A 23,762-nucleotide genomic window follows, 5' to 3' on the forward strand; every position below is an offset into this window, starting at 1 on the left:
GTATGGGGATAAATCAGTAAGTATCTACACTTTCATCTAGCTGTCCACAGGCTAGCAGTACCATTTTGTGCATCTACCTTCCACTGACTGGCTTTGTTCTCTTCATTTGTGATAGATTTCAGCATTGTCACATCAATTCACTTTAAGCTCTTGTGAAATAAATGTGGCTGTGCCACTCTTCTTTCACACCATTGGGGAACAACCTTCCATAATAAGCTTTTGTTGTATGAAGGTTTAGCAGGAGGTAAAATCCATAGAAGACTCTTTGAAAAATATCATGGGGAGATCAGAACTTCCATCACTGCCACTACGGATTCCAACACTGAGCAAGACTGTGACCTGATTTTGAATAACTAATGTGTGACTGTTGCTGAAGTGGCAAACCAAAGGCTTGTTAATCATGGTTCCGCATATAACAGCATCTAAAACAGACTGAAAATTTGTAATGTCTGTGCAAGATGGGCCGCAAAACAACTAAATGAGGAGCACAAGTGCAACTGTGTGAAAATGTGTTGGCACCTACTGGATCATCATGTAAGGTAAAAAAGGGTTTGAATTGAACAATCACTGGAGATGAAACTTTAATTCACCACTTTAAGCCAGAGTACAATCACTAAAGCATGTAATGGAAACATCCTGATCCAGATCCAAAGAGAAATTAAAGAGTGAACACACTACAGGAGGAGTAATGCTCTCAGTTTTTTTAGATGCGTGAAGACCAGTTTTGGAATACTGCCTGGGACAGAGTCAACAGTAAACAGCCAGTGCAATTCCAGTGCTGTGCTACATGATGAGTTAAAGTCAGCAGTTTGAAAACAAATACAAATACAATTGTTTTATTCCACCTTTGAGCATATTTACATGCAGCTGAGTGTTATCAGTGTTAACACAATGATAATAATAACAATAATAATAATATAAACTTGGACAAATGTCATTAACTACAATATAATAATCCAAGATGGATACAATACATATTTATACAAATGTCAATAACAACAAAAAGTTTTCTGTCAGATCAATTACAAGGTAAATGAACTACATAGTTCAGTGTATGACAAGTAAATAATCAAATAAATAATTAACAATAAGTGCATGAAACAGTAATAAAATAGTTGCACAGTGTAGCATATGTATAGTTTACAGTTAATTTATTGTTCTTTCTCATAAGGAAAGTGGGTCATTTGCCAAATTCTCAAGGAACTCTTGAGCAGAGTAAATTACTTTACTTTTCATCCACCTTGAAAGACTAATTTTAAATTTATTTACTGGCACTGTATAGGCGTTTTCAGGTAATTTGTTGAAGTAGACAGGACCAAAATGTTTGTAACTGTTGTGTGTCTTTGCCAGCCTAGCATATGGCATATTAATTGTATGTCCACTTCTTATGTTATGGTCATCAACTGCCCTCCTTAAGCCAAATTTACTCAGATTCTCTTTACTGTAGACAAACCAGTTGTAAATATACTGGCCAGGCACTGTTATTATATTTAGTTTCTTAGAATAATCTCGTAATGATTCATATGGGCTAAGTCCTGCTGTGCAACTTATGACTTTCTTTTGCCATTTAAACACTAATTTCAATCCTACAGAATTGCCCAGAATAGTATTCCATAACTCAGGTGGGAATGGAAGAATGCAAAATATGCATATAAGATAAGTTCTTTACAGACACTGCTTCTCAGCTTGTACAGCAGATAGATGACACGTGCCTATTTGCCACATCACGTCCCTGTGTGGGTATCCCAGCTGAGCTTTTAATCTATATGAAATCCTAATAATTTTACTGTTTTGTTATCATGGGTGGGGGCATTCAGATTGAATACAATAGCCTCAGTTTTACTATCGTTCTTCTGCAGTACATTTGCTTCAAACCAAGTAGTGCATCTCTTCATTGCCACTGCCATGCTGTGGTGCACATTTTCAAGGTTGGTGTCACATGTGATGAGTGTTGTGTCATCAGCATATAGCACTGCATCACATGGTGCAACTGCAGGTAAATCATTTATGTAAATAATGAAAAGGAAAGGTCAAAGAACAGATCCTTGGGGCACAAAACCTGGGACTTGTTGTCAAACATAATTCTACTTTTGTATGACAGTGTGTGTCCACACATCACTGCCCACATCATTTACCATTTTCAGAATATGAAGTTTGAAGTGTTCGATCATATTTCATACTCTTCTGACCTCACTCCATTGGATTTGAATTTGTTTGCTGTGCTTAAAGACTGGTTAAGAGGCCACTGATTCATCTCCAATGAAGAGGTGAGGGAAGTGGTACATACATAATTTGCTCCTCAGCAAAGTACTATTTTCCTAATGGATCAATAGCATTGAAACACACATTTAATGTATTGAAAAATTATATTATTGTAAATTTTGTACTGTTGTGCTGCCCCCACTTGCGATTTGCACCAAGGATCAACACCATTCTGTCATACTTTTCTGAGTGATGAAAGTATGAAACCTATTGACAGGTGCTTAGTGCCTGGTTAAGGCACACCTTGTTGTGACCCCAGAGTCTTGGAGCCATTGTGGTGTAAAATCACTTTGCAACAGTGGATGAAATAGCCAAAACTCTGAACATCAGCCATGGCTCAGCACATCAACTTATTCATGAAGTGCTTAAGTTTCATAAAGTGGTTGCAAGATGAGTGCCTCAGCAACTCACCCCAGAACTGAAATTGTGGTGTGTTTGGCTGGGGTTTACAGGCATACATAACATTCCAATGAACAAAGATCCATCCTTTTATTACATGCAAATATTTAAACAGAAAATTCATTCAAGAGGTGAGCCACCAGTTATTTCTTATAACAAAATGTCCAGAACACTGAGCCATGAATATGCCTTTACAATTTGTAATGGCCACTCAAATCCACATAGTCTAAACAGTTGCAAACAGCCATCTCAAACAACATCACCTCCTCTTTATGTGGCAGTTTAATGTCACTCAGAGTCCACAATTTGCAAATGGTGGTATGCAACTGTTCCAGTGGCCATGCTTGTAAAACTCTCCATGCTCACTTGATCCAACAATGGCTTCAAACCTATAGTTGATGGACCATGTGCCCAACCAATTCAACAGATCACAAGGGCAAAGACTGCAGCCATTCTTCATCAGCCATCTCTGTAACAGTGAGAACTTCGTATCATCGATCTCTGGAAGGTTCTGCCCATGCCCTGCCAGCAGCACAGGTATGGCCAATCCTGGAGTGCCCTCTCAGTCATTGCAGTTACCAGAGATGCCATGCAGCAGGAATTCAAAGGAGTGGTCACCTGTCGTTGGAAATGAACCATCACAGAAACATACCAATATACAATCATTAGGATGAGTATGACATGAAGTGTTGACCTCAGGCGCCAAACTGCCACATTTATAGGCTTATATAAATTCTGTAACAATCTTGTTTCATTTATCTGATCTTTTGGAATTCAATTTACTGTACTGATTCATATTCTGACATTTTGTTTCTACCTTAGCAAGCATAGAAATATCTCTGCACCAGTTGGACTGTTACTAATCAACACTTGAACATAAAACATAAACAATTCTAATTCTGTAATTCCAGGATACATTTTAGAAGAAGTGAAACTGTCTTGTGGTCAGTATTTATGGAAGAAACTCATGGAAATATGAGAAACACTCTCCAACTAATAATCTTCATGATATTGTAATCCATACATTTTCTGTTTCTAATAGTGGATGACATCAGCAGTGATTGCTGGAAATTTGTATAAGCAGTGGGGAATCAGCCATCTGGGGCTCAGTGTTTTGGTAAATTTTTGTAAGTCAGTTTTGTAACAATTTTATGCAATAAATATGTAGTTCTGAAAAGGAAGATCGTGTCAACCTGAATTTCTTGAAATTTCTCTCGGCACTACCAAATCATTAGCAACATTGTCAGGATTTCAGCAAGCAGCAGTGAATTTTGGTGGAGCAGATACTTGCAACAATCTTTTACAGCTTCTGAAGCACTGGAGATCACCAACAAACAAAAATGAGTATTTGCTAGGTAACTGTTATGCCCTGTTATATTTCACATTGATGTTTGTGAAGAAATTTTGTGGTGTTTTGAAGGAGAAGGTGATGGCTTCTTTAGCATAATGATTACATGAGATGAAATCTGGGTGCACTACCACCATCCCAAATCAAAGAGAGTGAACAAGCAATGGCACACTTCTTTGTCACCAAAACCCAAGAAGTTCTGGATGCAGCCATCTGCAGGGAAGGTTTCACTGACTCTCTTTTGGGATGAACAAAACGTTCTCTAGGAACACTGCTCTGCTAGGTGAATCACCATTACCAGTGCATCATAATCCAATATTTTAAAAACATCAGCTTCAGGTGCCAGTAAGATCAAAGCAACATGAGCTTCCAACTACAGGTGTTATTTTTCAGCATTACAATGCTGACTTGCACTTTGATATCCTGCAACATCCGTCATGATCACCAGACCTAGCGCTGAGTGATTACTATATGTTTGGACCACTCAAAGAGGTGATGGGAAGAAAGAAATTTGGTTCCAATGATGAGGAGCAACAGATGGTTCATTAGTGGCTGCACGCAAAACCAAAATAATTTTTTTCCAAGGAATATGTGTGCTTCTTGCATGCTGGAGGAAGTGTGTAGAAATGACAGGAAGACTATGTTGTAAAATGATACACTTGGGTTTCATGTTTGGTTCATAAAAAAAATTAAAAAAATATTTAAGGTTTCCATTTGACTCCATCTCCTATTTCCGTAAGTTAACATATTTGTTTAAATTCCACAAACATTTCTGAAGTCAGAATTTTTTAACTCAGCTGTAAAATTCCTTTCCTCTAAACACAACTTGATATATGCTAATAGTACACTATAATGTATGACACTGATTTGTGTCACATGTTTTTAAATTTGAGTGCTTATTGCCTGATGTACATTTTGAAACCCACTGTTAAATTTTTGTTACTGTGATAGCCATGGTTAACTTGTGAATTTTGAAGTTTATTCCTGATCATTAACACTAATTTGTTTATTTATAGACAGATTATGTATGTATTGTAGAGACACAATTTTCTTTTGTGACTTATTTTTATCTCGACAGTTAATGTTTTCTTCTATGATAAGAAGAGACCTGCATACTGTGTAAGCTTACAACATTGATGACTGGAAAAATCTTTCTTTTTTGTCTTGCTACATTCTTCTGTCACTTTATTCATTATCTGTTGTTGTCCTAGCGTCTGTCTGTATGAAGATATGTATTTATTTGAGTTATTTTGGGTAATAATAAGTATGATCAAATTGATGTATTGTACTTATTCGTTTTCTAACACGAGTGCTACATTTGTAACAGCTCATCTTCGGGAAGTATTGGTGAATATGTTTCATGACTAGAATTAGCTAGCCTGGACATAGTCAGTTTAGCTGCCATTGTGGCTATCTCATTGAGGTAACTGCTAACTGCAGTGATTATATAGAACTGCTCATTTATGTAATCATGAAGTCTGATACACCAGTGTGAACAAGATTGGTGCACTTAAGACATTTAAAACTCATAGTCACAGAATAATTACTTTTTATACTTCTAAAACACAACATTTTGGGTTTTTTGCTTAACATTTGCTCTGGGCTATCAGTGTAACAGTTATGTTACTATATACATAGCTTTTGTATATAGTTTTGCAGTGTCGTCATATAGGCCTGTGTGTCATGATTTAAATGGCCATTTCTGTTATCTACAGACTTGAGCACTTGGTTAGTGTTTGTATGCAAAGATTGCTTTACATGCTACATGAAATAAAATGTAAAAGTCATATGACTAGGGCCTCCTGTTGGGTACATCATTCGCTGGGTGCAAGTCTTTCAATTTGACGCCACTTCGGCAACTTGCACGTCAATGGGGATGAAATGGTGATGATTAGGCCAACACAACACCCAGTCCCTGAGCATAGAAAATCTCTGAACCAGCTGGGAATTGAACCCAGGCCCTTAGAATTGACATTCTGCCGCGCTGACCACTCAGCTACCGGAGACCAATCATGCCACATTATTACCCCTATTTCATCCATGAACAGTGACCCTGCTTCCAATGGCAGAGGTCTGTTTGCCATTTATGTAAGAGAGAAGCAGAAGAGGACATTGTTGAAATCATTAATTGCAATTTAAATTTCAGAACATGTACTTTTCTTATTTTGGGTCCTGTAGGTTGAACTGAGCTAACAACAAGAATAAAGAGCAGCTGTTCATACACTTTATTTTACCATACTCAATATTGCCTTTATTTAGGGCACTGAAAATCTTTTAATACTAAAAGCTTTTTGAGCCTCACATATCTTTTGCTGTGTTGTGATGCTCACTACTGCTTCTGGTGACTGTGGAGCTTCTGATGCTGGTGAAGGGACTTCTGCTGCAGGTGTCGTGCTTCCACTGCCAGAAATGTGTCCTCAACTGCTGTTGACTGGTATTACACTGCTAGTGACAACCTTCTACTGCCAGAAGCATGTTTGCCTCTGCCAGTGATATGTCTTCTGCTTTAGTGACTTCACTTCCTCTACAGGTGAATAGATTTTCACTCAGGTGACGTGGCATTTATTGTTAATTATTGAGAACACAAGAGTGGAATTGTGATTGTCTTCCAATCACTTAATGACTTCATACACTTCAGAAATTTTTGTGCTTTCTGTTCTTGTGAAGACACTGTACAGGGCAGTGGCCTCACACAGTAACATCTGCATCTGCTATGTTAGCACTTGCAAGATTAACAAGATCTTTTTATGGGTATTATTTTGAAATTTACAAATGAAGTTTCCGTGAAATGATTGTTTGTAGTACATTAATAATAGTGAACAGCAGCCTCCTGATAATCCAGATTAACACAGACCTGAGACTACATGTATTACGAAAGATATGGATAATCTAAAATACGGTATTTTTATCAGAAAATGCTATTTACCGCATTTACAAAAATACATAACTTACAAATCCACTTTAAGTGGAGGGTGTTCTATATTAAAAATAATATTTCAGAATTTATTGTCAGAAAGGAAATACACGAACACAACACCAGGGCGAACGGTAATTTAGACATACTGCGCCACAGATTAGCGAGAACAGGAAATTCCCACAAAGTTTACCCACTCAAAATGTTCAATAAACTGCCAATTCATGTTCAGTCTATGGATACAAATTCTTTTAAAATTAAGTAGTACAGCTGGCTGTCAGATCATCCATTCCATGACATTAAAGAATTCTTTGAGATGCCTGAGAAGAATATAAGCATTTAAAAGTTGTCTGTAGTTAAACATATTATTTTGTGCTGTGGTTAATTGTGTGTAATTACAAAGTTTATACTATAAACAATAAAATACCTTATTATATTAGATTATAAGATAGCTTGTTGCGTTAGCTTTTAAAAGCTATCCTTTGTAATTTGGTACACTGCCATGCTTCAAATGTATTTATAATGTATTGACAGAAGTTTATTTTGTTATTCTGTACGTACTAGTACATCTTGTATGATGAAGCCAATATCATTGTAAAATGATCTATGGTGAATAAAGTTCTTGAAATTCTTGAAATTATTGAAATCACTTTTCAGTGCTAATACATGGCTCACAAGAATAATAATGTATTTAGTGTATTCTAAGTGAAAAGCAAGCGAGGGCTACAACTGTTGTTCTTCTCAAAGGCATGCAGTTGTCCTGTATGTTTAAACGATGATGGTATCATCTTGGAAAAAATATTCCACAGGTAGAATAGTCCCACATTCTGGATCCCCAAACAAGGAGTACGCAGGGGAGTGTTGTTATCAGGAAAAATCAGACAGACTGTATGTGTCTGCCTGTACAGTGTTAGGTCCCTTAATCAAATGGACAAGCCAGGATACTAGAAAATGAAAATGACTAGGTTGAAGTTAGATAGTGCAGTGGCAAGTAGAGCAGAACTTCTGGTTATATGAATACACAGCTATTAATACAAAATAAGATAGGGATAAAGCAAGAGTAGGTTTAATAATGGATAAGAAAATAGCTGCTATGAAAAGCCTAATGAAGGCATTCTCATAGGAGAAAGATACTCAGAGGCAACATCCAAACAAATTAGTACAAGTTTATATGCCTAATAGCTCCACAAATGATGATGAAATTGAAATAATATATAATTAGTACAAGAAATTACTCAGATAAAGGAGATGAAAATTTAATTGTGTTGGGAGACTGCAATTCAGTATTAAGAAAAGGTAGAAAAGTAAAAATAGAAATAACATATTGACTGGGGTGAAAACAGTGAACTAGACAGCTACCTACATCGTGGAATTCTGCACAGAGCATAATTTAATCATTGCTGAAACTTGGTTTCAGAATCATATAAAAAGTTTTTATACATGGAAGAGACCTGGAGACAATGGAAGGTTCCATATTGGAAACAGATTTGTAAGACATTTCCAGGGGCAGATGTGGACTCTGGACATAATTTTTTGGTTATTAACTGTGCATTAAAACTAAAGAAATTGCAAAATGGTTGGAAATTAAGGAGACGGGATGTTGGTGACATTCTCAGACTTATCCCTAGGTGGTGACTGACTAGACCAGGGGAAATGAGTACGGTACAGTATAAGATGAATGGGTAACCTTGAGAGATGAAATAGTGAAGACAACAGAGGATAAAGCATGTAAAAAGATAAGGTCTAGTAGAAGTCCGCGGAAAACACAGGCAATATTGAGTTAAATTGATGAACTGAAAAAATATAAAAATCGAGCCAATAAATTTGGTGAAATGAACATAGAGTCTAGAAAATGAGATACTGATATAAGGTACAAAATGGCTAAGCAGCAAAATTAGAGACCTTGCAGGAAAGAAAAGCACCTGTATGAATACAAAGAGTTCTGATGGCCAGTATGAAACAAATAAATGAAGGCTGAAAGATGCAAGAACATATAAAAATGGCTATACAAGGGAAACAATCTGAAGGCAATTATGTAGAAAGGGAAAAGAAGTAAATGAAGTTGAATTGAGAGATGTAATACTGTGGGATAAATTTGATAGAGCACTGAAAGATCTAAGAGGAAACAGGGCCTATATTCCCTCAGACTTACTGACACCCATAGGAGTGTGATCCATAACAAAACTTTTCGACCTGATGTGCAAGGTATATGAGACACACAAAACACTCAGACTTCAAGAAGACTGTAATAATTACAATTTCAAATAGGGCAGGTGCTAAGAGATTTTAATATTACTGAATTATTAGTTTAATGAGTTGTGCTTGCAAAATCCTGAACAAAGTAATGGAAACCATCCTCAGAGAAGATCTCTCTGGGTTCTATAGATACATAGTAATGTGTAAGACAATACTGACCATACTACTTATCTTAGAAGGAAGATAAATCCACATTTATAACATCTGCAGAGTTAGAGAAGGCTTTTGACATTGTTGACTGGAATACACTCTTCGAAAATACAAGTAGTAAAAGGCTACAGTATGTACGAAAAGGTTACAATATGCAGTTATAATAGGACATGAAAAGGAAGTGGTGGTTGTGATGAAAGGGAGGGGGCAGGGGGGGGGGGGCAGGACTGTAACCTACTCTTGAATTTCAGTCTTATGCTGAGTAAACATTAAAGTGTACCATAGTGAAAAATGGAGAGGAAATTAAAACTTGTGAAAGGAAATTTACAGGTGAATTAATAATGGTGTCTCAGACAGCAAAGACCTTCGAAAAGTAGTTGAATGTAACGTTTAGTGCCTGGAAAAGATGTTATAAGGTGGACATCAACAAAAGGAAAATGAAGGTAATGGAATATAGTCAAATTGAATTAGGTGTCGCTGAATGAAGTAGATTAGAAAATGATACATTAAAAATACACTATGAGTTCATCTAGACAATGAGTTTAGCCATTTGAACAGGAAAATAACAGGTTATGGCTGAATTACAGAAGATATCAAATGCCCCATGGCTATAGCACGATACACATTTTTGAAAAAGAGGAGTTGGTAACATCTATTATAAATTTATGTGCCAAGAAGTGTTACTTGAAGGTATTTGTGTGGTGTGTAGCCTTTTGTGGAACTGAAATGTATATGATAAACAGTCCAGACAGCAACAGATAAGAATCTTTTGAAATATGGCGCTACATAACCATGCTCAAAAGTAGACGAGTAGATTGAGTAATATAGATGTATTGAATCGAATAGAGGAAAACAGAAATTTGTTTCACAACTTGGGTAAAAGAGTGGATTGTTGATAGGACAAAGGGTCAGAATGTAAAACTGTAGGGTGAGAGCTAAGGATGAATACATATAAGGAGGTTCACTGTATGTAGGATGCAGTAGTTATTAAGAGATAATGAGATTTTCACAAGATTGTGTTACATGGAAATCTGTTCAAATCAGTCTTTAGTCTAAAGACCACAACAACAACAACAAATGGAGATACTCATTCTGATCATCACAGTACATTTCAGGCTTCATTTCTTCCCTTTTTCAAAAATTGTCAACAATACACAGCTAACCTACAAGCTTCATACTCCAAATTATGATAATTGGTAGTTCCTTTCCAACATTTTTGAAAAGATTCACTTAGATCACTCTCTGTGCATTATCTTTCTTTTTTGTACATATTATTAGCACTGACACTTATCAGTCAGTCACTACCAGATTTTAGTGATTTCTTACAGCCTTTGGTACTTCCTTAAGAGGGGCATTGGCTACAATGATACAAGAAGTTTGAACCTTGGTTTGCTTGTAGCCATATAGCTGCTTGTTCCATTGCATAGCTGTTTGATAGTACTGTCATTTTATAAGTTTTTTGTTGTTTTACTCGTGCAGTCATTTATGTATGGGGAATTTTCATATGTTCACATGATTTTTTGGCTTCTTTGATGGCAGTATTAAAAATGAGTTGGTGGTAAATTGAACGGTACATCACTTTATTGTAATCAAAACATTTCTCTAGACTGAAAAAAACGATCATGGAACATGTTTTCATGTCTCATATTTCCATCACAAAATGAATTTAATACACCTTCAGCATGCTAAGTATACCCATGTGAGGAGAGGTACACGCTTTGAGGGGTGATGGTATTAGTGATTCTGAACAAAAAACTTCATATGGATGTATGTCCTATTCTGAATGGTTTTCGAGACAGAAGACATTTAATATCACTTTTGTATGTTTTTCTTTAATAACTCAAAAACTGCACCCTCCGGTGAAAACGTGTCGCAGTACAAAATTAAACTATATTAAATTTCCTACAAATTTCCTATTCATTTTTTTCTCTAGAACTAATGGTTTGTCTGAAGAGAGCATTAGAATGTTGAAAAACTTGCTCAATGCACATGCACTTTAACTTAGGTAGTTTTGTAGGCCAATTTGAGGTAGTTTCCCAACTTGATAGACCATAAGTGTCCCATATTAAACTGTTCATCTCAACTTGATCTACACTACTGTGGTTCATTGTAAATCTCAAATTGGCCTACAAAACTACATAAGCTACAGTGCATGCACCTCGAGCAAGTTTTTCAACATTCTTGTGCTCTCTTCACACAAACCATTAGTTCTAGAGAAAAAATGAATAGGACCTCTTTTGTAGGAAATTTAATATAATTCAATTTTGTACTGTGACACATTTTTGCTGGAGGGTGTAGTTTTCGAGTTATTCAAGAAAAACTTACAAAAGTGATATTAAATCACTTCTCAGAAGCCATTCGGAATAGGCATAGGTCCATATGAAATTTTTTGTTCAGAATCACTAATACCATCAGCCCTCAAAGCATGTACCTTTCCTCCTGCCTCATCCTTTATATATAATTTAAAAAGTCCACAGTAATTTCATGTCCAGCATATAGAGAAAGTGCAGCATTGTGTTCTCCCAGGACACCTCACCTATGTCACTGGACAATGGCCTCGGTGGCAGAAACTGATTGTGGTTCTAAAATAAAAAGAAAAGGACAACTGGTGCTGGCATTTTATTTAAATAGAAAACATAGTCTTACAACTTAAATTACTACAAGGAATTTCAGGATCAGAGCCAGGTGATGTCACTTCTTGTCATGACATTTTGGTTGACAATCTGTCAGGTACATTTTCCAACTGAAGTTCAGAGTCTCATGGTATACTCACTGCACTGAAAAACCTCAATGTCACAGTTTGTATTTTTTGCAGCATGAATGCACTTTCCAATAAAATTATGTGTTTTGATGGAACTTTGTACTATCATATCTATGTGCAATGCCATACCGGAGTGATACTTATGCAGAGGTAAGGAATCCATATAGATACAATCTGATCATCAAGCACAAACGAATTTCTCAGCAAAAAAATAACCCTTACAGTTGACTTTGTTGCAGAGTTAATAATGTTATGTGGACTTGTTTCCACACAAACTGCCTAACAGTCTCATACAGTGAAATGACCATGAATTTTGTGATACTAAAGCATTAATTAAATGTAATCTTATTTACACATTCACTGTATAACAGTAGGGTATATATAATATTTCACACCTCCCTCCAACTAGAACATAATGCTTTATTGTTTTTATTGTTCACACTTCTCTTTATATCAATTGGTGCTCACTTTTTTCTCAATGCAGTGGTTCAGTGTTCCATAAGCAAAGTAATCATCAAAGTTCAGGTCAGGCTCATCTGATGACCACAAGGGAGGACTGATATACTGTGCACAAAGCATGTTGTAATCCCTTCACATCTGCACAAGCTATCTGAGAAAATGTAATGGATTTCCTGCAAGATCCTGTGTTGTACTACACTATTAGTTTCAGGCTAGCAGCAATCGGACTAGGGAAGTACCATCCTATGCATAGACTGCCATTAACACCACAAGACTAATGGCTGCGTTTGGGGTAGTGCTGTGACTGGGAAACATAGATTGCTGATGGATTGTATTTCATTATGTTCAACAATGAAATGTGGTTCTGAGCTACCTGGATGACCAACACTGGCAAGTACAGGAGCAACTTGGGAAGAGGTCTCATGCTCCCAGTGTTTTAGAGAGGCCCAGCAGTGTTGCTCCTGGTGCCACAGTATGGGGAGCCATTGGGTAGGACTTTAGGTCATGGCTGGTAGTGATTGAGGACATTTTTCAATAGGACAACATTCATCTGCTCACAGCAAATATCTTCATGAACTGCCTGCATGATTCTGAAGTACTCTCATGGTCAACAAGATCCCAAGATTTGTCCCTTACGGAACACATGTGAACCCAGTTAAGATGCCAACTCCAGCCCAGTGCCCGTATCCGGAATAAGAAGATATAAAATGAATTAGACAAAATTTCTAGTTAGTGTGATGAATTACAGCTAGCTCTAGATGTAGCAGCTTAATAGGAAAAGCACTCCTGTAATGCCAGAATACAGCATTAGTAGTGTGCTGCTCAACACAGTCAAGTTGATTAAGTATCTAGGCATAACACAGCAAAATGATATGAAATGGAACAAGCGCATAAGGTTTATACTAGGGAGGGTGGATGGTGAATGATCAGCTTTGGTTTATTGGTAGAATTCATCCATAAAGGGGAACACTAGTGCAGCCCATTCTTATGTATGCCCAAATATTTGGGATCTGCATGTGGTCAGACTGAAGGAAGACATTGAAGAAATTCAGAGGTGAGCTGCTAGATTGTTATCAGTAAGTCTGAAGAGTACACAAGTATTACAGAGATTCTTTGGGAACTCAAATAGGAATCCCTCGGAGAAAGGCAATCTTCTTTTTGAGCAATGCTATCGATAAAATTTGGAGAACTGGCATTTGAAGCTGACTGGAGAATGATTCTACTGCCACCAATGTAAGTTTTGTTTAAGGACCACAAAGATAAAGTAAGAGAAATTAAGGCTCATATGCAGGCATATAGACAGTCATTTTCCCCCTGCTCTATTTGCAAGTGGCATAGGAAAGGAAAGAAAATGACTAGTAGTGGAACAGGATACCCTCTGTCACACACTGTATGGTGGCTTGCAGAGTATGTATGTAGATGTAGATGTTGATATCAAAGCCCAGCTACAACAGCTGTTGGCCAGTGTGCCTCAGAAGAGGTTGGAATGGCTTTACGACACCCTTCCCAGGCAAATCAGTACATGCATCTAGGCCAGAGGGGATGCAGCTTCTTTCTGATAACTGGCCATATACCACCAAATTCTTTGTAAATTTGACTCAAGTTTGTAATTATTGAAATAACATCATATACCTTCTCAACCTGTGAAGTTTCATTTTGCTTTGTCATCCCCTTGTGTGTGCTTCATTTTTTGTCTGTATTGAGTACATGGTATATCAGTTGAGAGCATTTGTGATTACTGAAATACTAACACATTGAAATAAAATGCAAACAGTCATAAGTTTTAGTAACATGGATCTAATTACACAATAAAAACCTACCTTTAAATTATGCTATCAGTCCAAGTAGTGTATGTTTTAGTATTGAAATAAGCTATCTGGTTATACCAGTCATTTGCTTGTCTCTTGTACCACTTTGTATCAATCACTGATTAATTATATGCACGTATAATAAAACAGCAATTTTACCTAACTGAACTATACTACCCTATAATTTAATGCCATGGTATCAGGATATGGACACGGTACTGGTTACAGTACAAAGGTATCATTGTCTATGTTACGTCACTGACATGATTAAGGTTTTTTACCATGTTGTTCTAGCTTGCAGAGCCAAATTGTAGGACTGGTTGATTTGATACATCAATACATAATAGCTCTCATTCAGATATTTATTTAGTAGCTGTTTATTTTAATAACTTATTGGCAGTTGCTTTTATCATTTTTTCTGTACAATTAAATCTGTTATATCACTACTCCTCACTCACAGACGCGTCTTGGGAGCTATGTAGATTGAATGTAGTATAAATGATTGCTAAGATCACTCTTTCAGCACATGGTTATTGAAATCATGCTTTGTGTGACAACGAGATAGTCATAAGCATGCATTATTCATTGTTGTTGTTGTTGTTGTGGTCTTCAGACCTGAGACTGGTTTGATGCAGCTCTCCATGCTACTCTATCCTGTGCAGGCTGCTTCATCTCCCAGTACGTACCCGGCCGGAGAGGCCGAGCGGTTCTAGGCACTACTGTCTGGAACTGCATGACTGCAACGGTCGCAGTTCCGAATCCTGCCTCGGGCATGGATGTGTGTGTTGTCCTTAGGTTAGTTAGGTTTAAGTAGTTCTGAGTTCTAGAGGACTGATGACCTTAGAAGTTAAGTCCCATAGTGCTCAGAGCCATTTGAACCATTTGAACCCAGTATGTACTGCAGCCTACATCCCTCTGAATCTGCTTAGTTTATTCATCTCTTGGTCTCCCTCTACGATTTTTACTCACCATGCTGCCCTCCAGTACTAAATTGGTGATCCCTTGATGCTTCAGAACATGTCCTACCAACCGATCCTTTTTCTAGTCAAGTTGTGCCACAAACAACTCTTCTCCCCAATTCTATTCAATACCTCCTCATTAGTTATGTGATCTACCCATCTAATCTTCAACATTTTTCTGTAGCATCACATTTCAAAAGCTTCTATTCTCTTCTTGTCCAAACTACTTATCATCCATGTTTCACTTCCATACATGGCTACACTCCATACTAATACTTTCAGAAACGACTTCCAAACACTTAAATCTATACTCAATGTCAACAAATTTCTCTTCTTCACAAACGATTTCCCTGCCATTGCCAGTCTACATTTTATATGCTCTTTACTTTGACCAGCATCAGTTATTTTGCTCCCCAAATAGCAAAACTCCTTTACTACTTTTAGTGTCTCATTTCCTCATCTAATTCTCTCAGCATCACCCAAGTTAACTCGACTACATTCCATTGTCCTTGTTTTGCTTTTGTTGTTGTTCATCTTATATCCTCCTTTCAAGACACTGTCCATTCCGTTCAACTGCTCTTTCAAGTCCTTTGCTGTCTCTGACAGAATTACAATGTCATCGGCGAACCTTAAAGTTTTAATTTCTTCTCCGTGGATTTTAATACCTACTCTGAATTTTTCTTTTGTTTCCTTTACTGCTTGCTCAATCTACAGATTGAATAACATTGGGGAGCGGCTACAGCCCTGTCTCATTCCCTTCCCAACCACTGCTCCCCATTCATGTCCCTCGACTCTTATAAATGCCGTCTGGTGTCTGTACAAATTGTGAGTAGCCATTCGCTCCCTGTATTTTACTGCTGCCACCAGTCGACATTGTCAAAAGCTTTCTCTAAGTCTACAAATGATAGAAACGTAGGTTTGCCTTTTCTTGATCTAGCTTCTAAGATAAGTCATAGGGTCAGTATTGCCTCACATGTTCCAATATTTCTATGGAATCCAAACTGATCTTCCCCAAGGTCGGCTTCTACCAGTTTTTCCCATTTATCTGCAAAGAATTCACATTAGTGTTTTGCAACTGTGACTTATTAAACTGATAGTTCGGTAATTTTCACATCTGTCAACACTTGCTTTCTTTGGTATTGGAATTATTATATTCTTCTTGAAGTCTGAGGGTATTTTGCCTCTCTCATACATTTTTTCACCAGATGGTAGAGTTTTGTCAGGACTGGCTCTCCCAAGGCTGTCAGCAGTTCTAATGGAATATTATCTACTCCCGGGGCCTTGTTTAGACTCAGGTCTTTCAGTGTTCAGTCTTCACACTGTATCCTATCTCCCATTTCATCTTCATCTACATCCTCTTCCATTTCCATAATATTGCCCTCAAGTACATCGCCCTTGTATAGAGCCTCTATATACTCCTTCCAACTTTCTGCTTTCCCTTCTTCTTAGAACTGGGTTTCCATCTGAGCTCTTGATGCTCATTCAAGTGGTTCTCTTATCTCAAAAGGTCTCTTTAATTTTCGTGTAGGCGGTATCTATCTTAACCCTAGTGAGATAAGCCTCTACTTCCTTACATTTGTCCTCTAGCACACCCTGCTTAGCCATTTTGCACATCCTGTCAATCTCGTTTTTGAGACGTTTGTATTCCTTTTTACCTGCTTCATTTACTGCATTTTTATATTTTCTCCTTTCATCAATTAAATACAACATTTCTTCTGTCACCCAAGGATTTCTACTAGCTCTCATCTTTTTACCTACTTGATCCTCTGCTGCCTTCACTACTTCATTCCTCAAAGCTAACCATTCTTCTTCTACTGTATTTCCTTCCCCCATTCTTGTCAATTGTTCCCTTACGCTCTCCCTGAAACTCTGTACAACCTCTGGTTTAGTCAGTTTATCCAGGTCCCATCTCCTTAAATTCCCACCTTTTTGAAGTTTCTTCAGTTTTAATCTACAGTTCATAACCAATAGAGTGTGGTCAGAGTCCACATCTGCCCCTGGAAATTTCTTACAATTTAAAACCTGATTCCTAAATCTCTGTCTTACCATTATATAATCTATCTGAAACCTGTCAGTATCTCCAGGCGTCTTCCATGTATACAATCTTCTTTTATGATTCTTGAACCAAGTGTTAGCTATGATTAAGTTATGCTCTGTTCAAAATTCTACCAGGTAGCTTCCGCTTTCATTTCTTACCCCCAATCCATATTCTCCTACTACATTTCCTTCTCTTCCTTTTCCTACTATCGAATTCCAGTCACCCTTGACTATTAAATTTTCGTCTCCCTTCACGATCTTTCTTTTATTTCATCATACATTTCTTCAATTTCTTCATCATCTGCAGAGCTAGTTGGCATATAAACTTGTAATACTGTAGTAGGTATGGGCTTCATGTCTCTCTTAGCCACAATAAGGTGTTCACTATGCTGTTTGTAGTAGCTTACCCACACTCCTATTTTTTTTATTCATTATTAAACCTACTCCTGCATTACCCCGATTTGATTTTGTATTAATAACCCTGTATTCACTTGACCAAAAGTCTTGTTCCTCCTGCCACCAAACTTCGCTAATTCACACTATATCTGACTTGAACCTATCCATTTCCCTTTTTAAATTGTCTAACATACCTGCCCAATTAAGGGATCTGACATTCCACGCTCCAATAGCTGCATGCCCTCAGGAAAAATTACAGCTGTAGTTTCCCCTTGCTTTCAGCCGTTCGCAGTACCAGCACAGCAAGGCCATTTTGGTTAGTGTTGCAAGGCCAGATCAGTCAATCATCCAGACTGTTGCCCCTGCAACTACTGAAAAGCTTCTGCCCCTCTTCAGGAATCACACATTTGTCTGGCCTCTCAACAGATACCCCTCCATTGTGTTTGCACCTACGGTACGGCTGTCTGTATCACTGAGGCACCTCTACCTATTAAGTGGGAAAACCCATCAGTAACTCAGTTCCTTGCCACTTTCTGTTACTTCATAGCTGCCTGCTCCAATGACTAGCAATAGCAAAGTCCCCTGGCATCACTTGCTCAGGAGATTATGCCCTTTTAATTGTATCCTTAACAGTCTTGCACTTTTTATCAACATTTCCAAACGGGATGTTCATACCCATTTTTGCAACATTTCCAAATATATGTGGCCTCAGATTTTGGCTGTCTGCATTGTTTGCCTTGTTGTAATGGGAAAAAAGTTTCAAATGACCTGTATGTGATTGAGGATTATTTACTTGTTTCTGGTTATAAACATTGTGCCATTGACAATAACAGTAGGGATGAGCACAAGATTATAGCACTTTATTGGAAGATTCTTTTGTAACCAGAAAAACACCTTTATTCGCATAAGCAATGAATTATACATTGTGCCTTGTCAATTGGTTTCTCCAAATGGTAAAAGAAAATTTTGTGCTCTAGATATGCTTTGTGTGCTTTATATCTCTACTGTGTAAACTATGCAGGATGCGGCAAGCATTTGCAAGAATACACTGAGTGCATTATCTGTCATCCTGTCCATTGTTGACAGATTTAATGATTTTCTTTGGTGAAATACTATTTGATTTTGGTTTATTTTTCTCCTCTGTCCACTGTATTTTATGTCCATATATTGACTATGTCAGCATTCACATTTGTGCTAGTCCTTTGCGCCCAATAAAAAATTGAACCTGACATCAGTCTTTGTCTATCTGTATAAAACAAATAATATTCTCTTAGATAAGTTTCACTATCTCTTTCAACTTTAATTAAATAATTTATATACAGAAAATGTACATGATATAAATGTACTTATCCTGAACTTTCTACGACAACTGACCACTTTTTTTACAAGAACAAGCAAATTTAAACATCAACAGCATTTAAGACAGCATTCAAAGATCAATAAGTATTTTATATTCCATGGTCATTTTCAAAGGCTGTCTTCTGGTTCACAAACAGTGGCAAGCAAGTGCACCCTGCCACTTGTTGTTCATTATATGTGGGTATTAGTTGCATATTTTATGTGGGGATTCGCAACTGCTGGGGACAGGCTGAAAATTGATCTGATGACATATGTGGTTGGATAGAAAGTTTTCTAACAGACAGAGATCAGTATGTTATCGTGAATGGGGTGACTTCAACAGAAACAAGCGTAACTTCAGGTGTGCCACAGGGCATCCGTAATAGGTCCGCTGCTTTTTGCAATTTACATAAATGATCTGGTTGATAGTATTGACGGTGGCATTAGACTGTTTGCCAATGATGCTGTAGTCTACAGGAAAGTAGTATTAAATGAAAGTTGGAACAAATCAACGAGGATTTGCAGAAAACAAATGCATAGTGTAATGACTGGCAGTTATCTCTCCATTTTAGTAAGTGTAACCTACTGCGTATAACAAGGCGAAAATCCCCATTAATGTACGAGTACAAAATAAATGCCCGGTCTTTGGAAGCAGCAACATCCATGAAGTATCTGCATGTGACTATTCAAAATGATCTCAAACGGAATGATCAGATTACACAAGTAACCGGCAAGGTGAACTGTAGATTGCAGTTCATTGGTAGAATCCTGAAGCAATGCAGTTTTCAACAAAGGACATTGCTTACAATTCATTAGTTTGCCCAGCCTTAGAGTATTGTTCGTCTGTATGGGACCCTTACCAGTTGGGTCTGATTAAAGAGGTCGAGAATGTCCAAAGAAGAGTGGCAAGGTTTGTGACTAGTACATTTAGCCATTGCAAGAGTGTTACACATCTCATAGAAAGTTAGAAGTGGAAAACACTTGGAGACAGACGACACGCTAAACGGAAGGGGCTGCTCCTCAAAGTCTGAAATCCAGTCTCCACCGAGGATGTAGAGTGCATATTATTACCACCAATGTCTAAATCATGCAATGATCACCATTCAAAGGTAAAGGAAATTAGAGCTCATACTGAGGTGTTCAGGCAGTCATTTTTCCCTCGCACGATCCGCGAATTGAACAGAGGGTGGGAAATATGACTTTGGTGGGAATTGTGCCCTCCGCCACACACTGTTTTGTGGGTAACAGAGTATATATGTAGATGTAGATTAAATTAATCTCTAATAGGACTTGATACAACATCTGGTCAACCTCATTTATCAAGGTGATGCATGTCTCTTGTCAAAATAAATCAAATGTAGTACCCATAACTGTAGATAATTTTCTTAAAAATTTAATGTATGGAAGCTTATTGAGAGAAATACAGTTTTTGTGTGCAGTATGAGTGTCTTACATCTTTAAAATGTTACAGAAATGTTGGTAGACAGTGCATCATTTCAGATAGAATGTGTGTAAAAACTTAATGTATGGAAGCTTATTGAGAGAAATACAGTTTTTGTGCGCAGTATGAGTGTCTTACATCTTTAAAATGTTACAGAAATGTTGGTAGACAGTGCATCATTTCAGATAGAATGTGTGTAAAGTTGTTGTTGGTTATCTGTTAGCATGTTCTATGGACCATAATTGCAATCTCTTGCTATGATGTGGAACAAGCCAGCTTTACAATTGTAGTTTACTTTCCCAGCAAAAAATTTGATAACATTCTACTGATTAAATGATTTGTTATTGACAATATACTGATAAAAAATCAACTACCAAGCTGCGGCAGGAGTACACACACACAAAAAGGTTTAACTTTTACTAGCTTTTGGGGGCACTGACCCCTTCTTGTGACAGAGGAGTTGAAGGGAAAGGAAGAGTTTATGGAAATGGCTGCAACTCATAAAAGTCACACAGAACCCTAGGTCAGGGGAGACTTACTGGACAGGATGACAAGGAAAGGCTGATCGTTGGGGACTGCACTGGATGAGTTTTGAAAACCTGAGAGCTTAACGGTGGAAGACAGGTAAATATGGAAGACAGAGATTCCTACTAAAACAGCATGTACGAGAATAAGAGTGAAAAGCTAAGTGCATTATGTGTAGCAGAGGTGGGAGGGTGGAAGGTGAAAAACAGACAACTCAGAAAATGAGAGATGTAGGAAACTAAAATGGAGTGAAGAAAGGAATAGTTACTTTGAAGAAATGCTGAGACAGAAGAAATTAATATAAATTTTGACAAGGTGGGTGGTGAGAATGAAGGACATGTTGGAGCACTAGTTCTCAGCTGCAGAGTTCTCGGAAACAGACATCTGGGACAAGAATCCAGATGGAGTGTATGGTGAAAGAGGCACAGAGGTCATGTTGTACAGCATGCTCTGCAACAGGATATTGTGTGTTGCATGTGTACGCACTCTGCCTGTGCCCATTCATCCTGACTGATTACTGGTTGGTTATCATGCCAATGTAAAAGGCTGAACAGTGTTTAAGTAACAGCTGGTATGTGACAAGTGTCATTTCACAGGTGACTCTCCTTTTGATAGTATATGTTTCGCCAGTTACAGGGCTGGAACAGGTGGTGGTAGAAGGTTGCATCAGCAAGTCTTGCAGCAGAGATGGTCACAGAGGTAGGAGCTATAGGGTTGGGAGATGGATAAAGATGGAGCATAGGGTCCGACAAGGATATTGTGGAGATTGAGAGGGCAGTGAAAAGCTATTCTAGGTGTGGAGGGCAAAATCTCAAATAGAATGGCTCTCATTTCAGGGCATTATTTTAGGAAGTCATAGCCTTGTTGAAGTAGGTGATTAATACATTCAAGGCCAGGATAATAATGAGTTACAAGTGGCGTACCCTGAAGTTGTTTTTGGAAGTACTGCTGGTACTGCTGAGTACCAGGATTGGATGTGATGGCCTGGGAAATCTGCTTTTGAACTAAGCTGTTGATATAATTACATCCAGTGAAGGGTGAGATGAGAGTGGCAGTGTGTTGCTGTAAAGAGTCAGCATCTGAACAAATATGTTAGCCTCGAATATCAAGGCTATATGGGAGGGAATGTTTGACATGGAAAGGATGGCAACTATCAAGATATACATACTGTTGCTTGTTAGTATGGTTAATGTGGACGGAAGTATGTAGCTGGCCTTCAGTGAGGATGAGAGGATGAGATGAACATCAAGGGAGGCGGTATGGGATTCAAAATAGGACCATTTGAAATGTAATTGGAAGAAAGAAATTTCAACGGGTCAGGTTCCCCATGCATCCATATGGCAAAGATGTGATCAATGTATCTAAACCAAGCCACATTCTGTAGGTCTAAGGATACCAGGACTGCCCCCTCCAAGTGACCCATGAAAAGACTGGCACAGGAAGGAGCCATCCTCATTCCCTTGGCGATACCTCTGATCTGTTTGTGCATCTGCCCCTCAGAGATGAAGTAATTGTTGGTAAGTACAAAGCTGATTAAGGTGAGCAATAATGATGTCATAGGTCTGGAATCAGGTGGGCATCGACTGAGGAAATGTTCAGCAGCAGGCAGTACTAAACATTCATGAATTCTCCTATGTAGTATCGGGACTTGTAATCAGATATGTTATCTCTAGGTATCTGAAGTTAAGTTTATTAGTATTTGTTGAACACAAGTGTGTAACAAGAACAATATAATCCCTAGTAGACATCTCTTCAAACACCATCATAGCTTTTTATAGCTGAATACCTCACTTCTTTCTGTGCCGTACTAAGGTGAAGTGATAGTAAGTATTAATTATTTCTCCTTCTAGTATTGTATTTATGAACATTACTGTTTTTCTCAAACTGTGGCCAGTTCTTGGCAACAAGCTTCATAAGGGAGTAAACATCCTATGAGGTTGATGTCAGTACCTGCTGTTTGAAGAGATGTCTACTAGGGATTATATTGTTCTTGTTACACACTTGTGTTCAACAAATACTTTTTTCCTCAATGATAAGTTATCACAGAATATTACCCCAAAAGACTTCTGTAGGAAAATAAGAAAAGCAGGTTAATTTTTTGACATTTAATGCCTGTAAAATGTGATATTATGTTTAATGTGTGACTTGTAGAACTAAGATGTGTAAGAAGATCTGTAAAATGTGATTTTTAGTTCAGGGTCTTATCAATATGAACATCTGGGATGTAGTGCAGTGGGTTGTGACCACCTTCAACTGATCTCTGACAAATGTCCATGAATCGGGTGAGACATCTGCATAGTCATAGACTGAAATGACTCCCCAGTGCTTTCTGTGTCTCATGGAGTCCTTGACATGAGATTTAGCTTCTGCCAGGGGCAAAGAGAGTATTAGAAGCTTCTAACTAGGTGCCTCTAATTAAATTTCTTATGGATATACTGTTGCTATGCATATGCAGACAATGTTTTGAAATTTGTGTTGTTTTATTCTAGGAGCTTTTTAGAAGAAGCACTCAATGAAACAATTAAACAAAAGGATCAACTGGAGGACCAAATAAGGCATCAGCAGTTGGAAGTGCATTCTGTTTCTTCTAATGAGACATTCCATGATTGCCAGGAGGTCCAGCTATCAGGAATATCAGTGCAGGTTCTGGACTAGCATAGAGACTTAAGTATCACTATCATATAGATTCTCAAATATATGAACAAATGA

Source organism: Schistocerca americana, chromosome 3, assembly GCF_021461395.2.
Source record: "Schistocerca americana isolate TAMUIC-IGC-003095 chromosome 3, iqSchAmer2.1, whole genome shotgun sequence".
NCBI classification, from domain to species: Eukaryota; Metazoa; Arthropoda; class Insecta; order Orthoptera; family Acrididae; genus Schistocerca; species Schistocerca americana.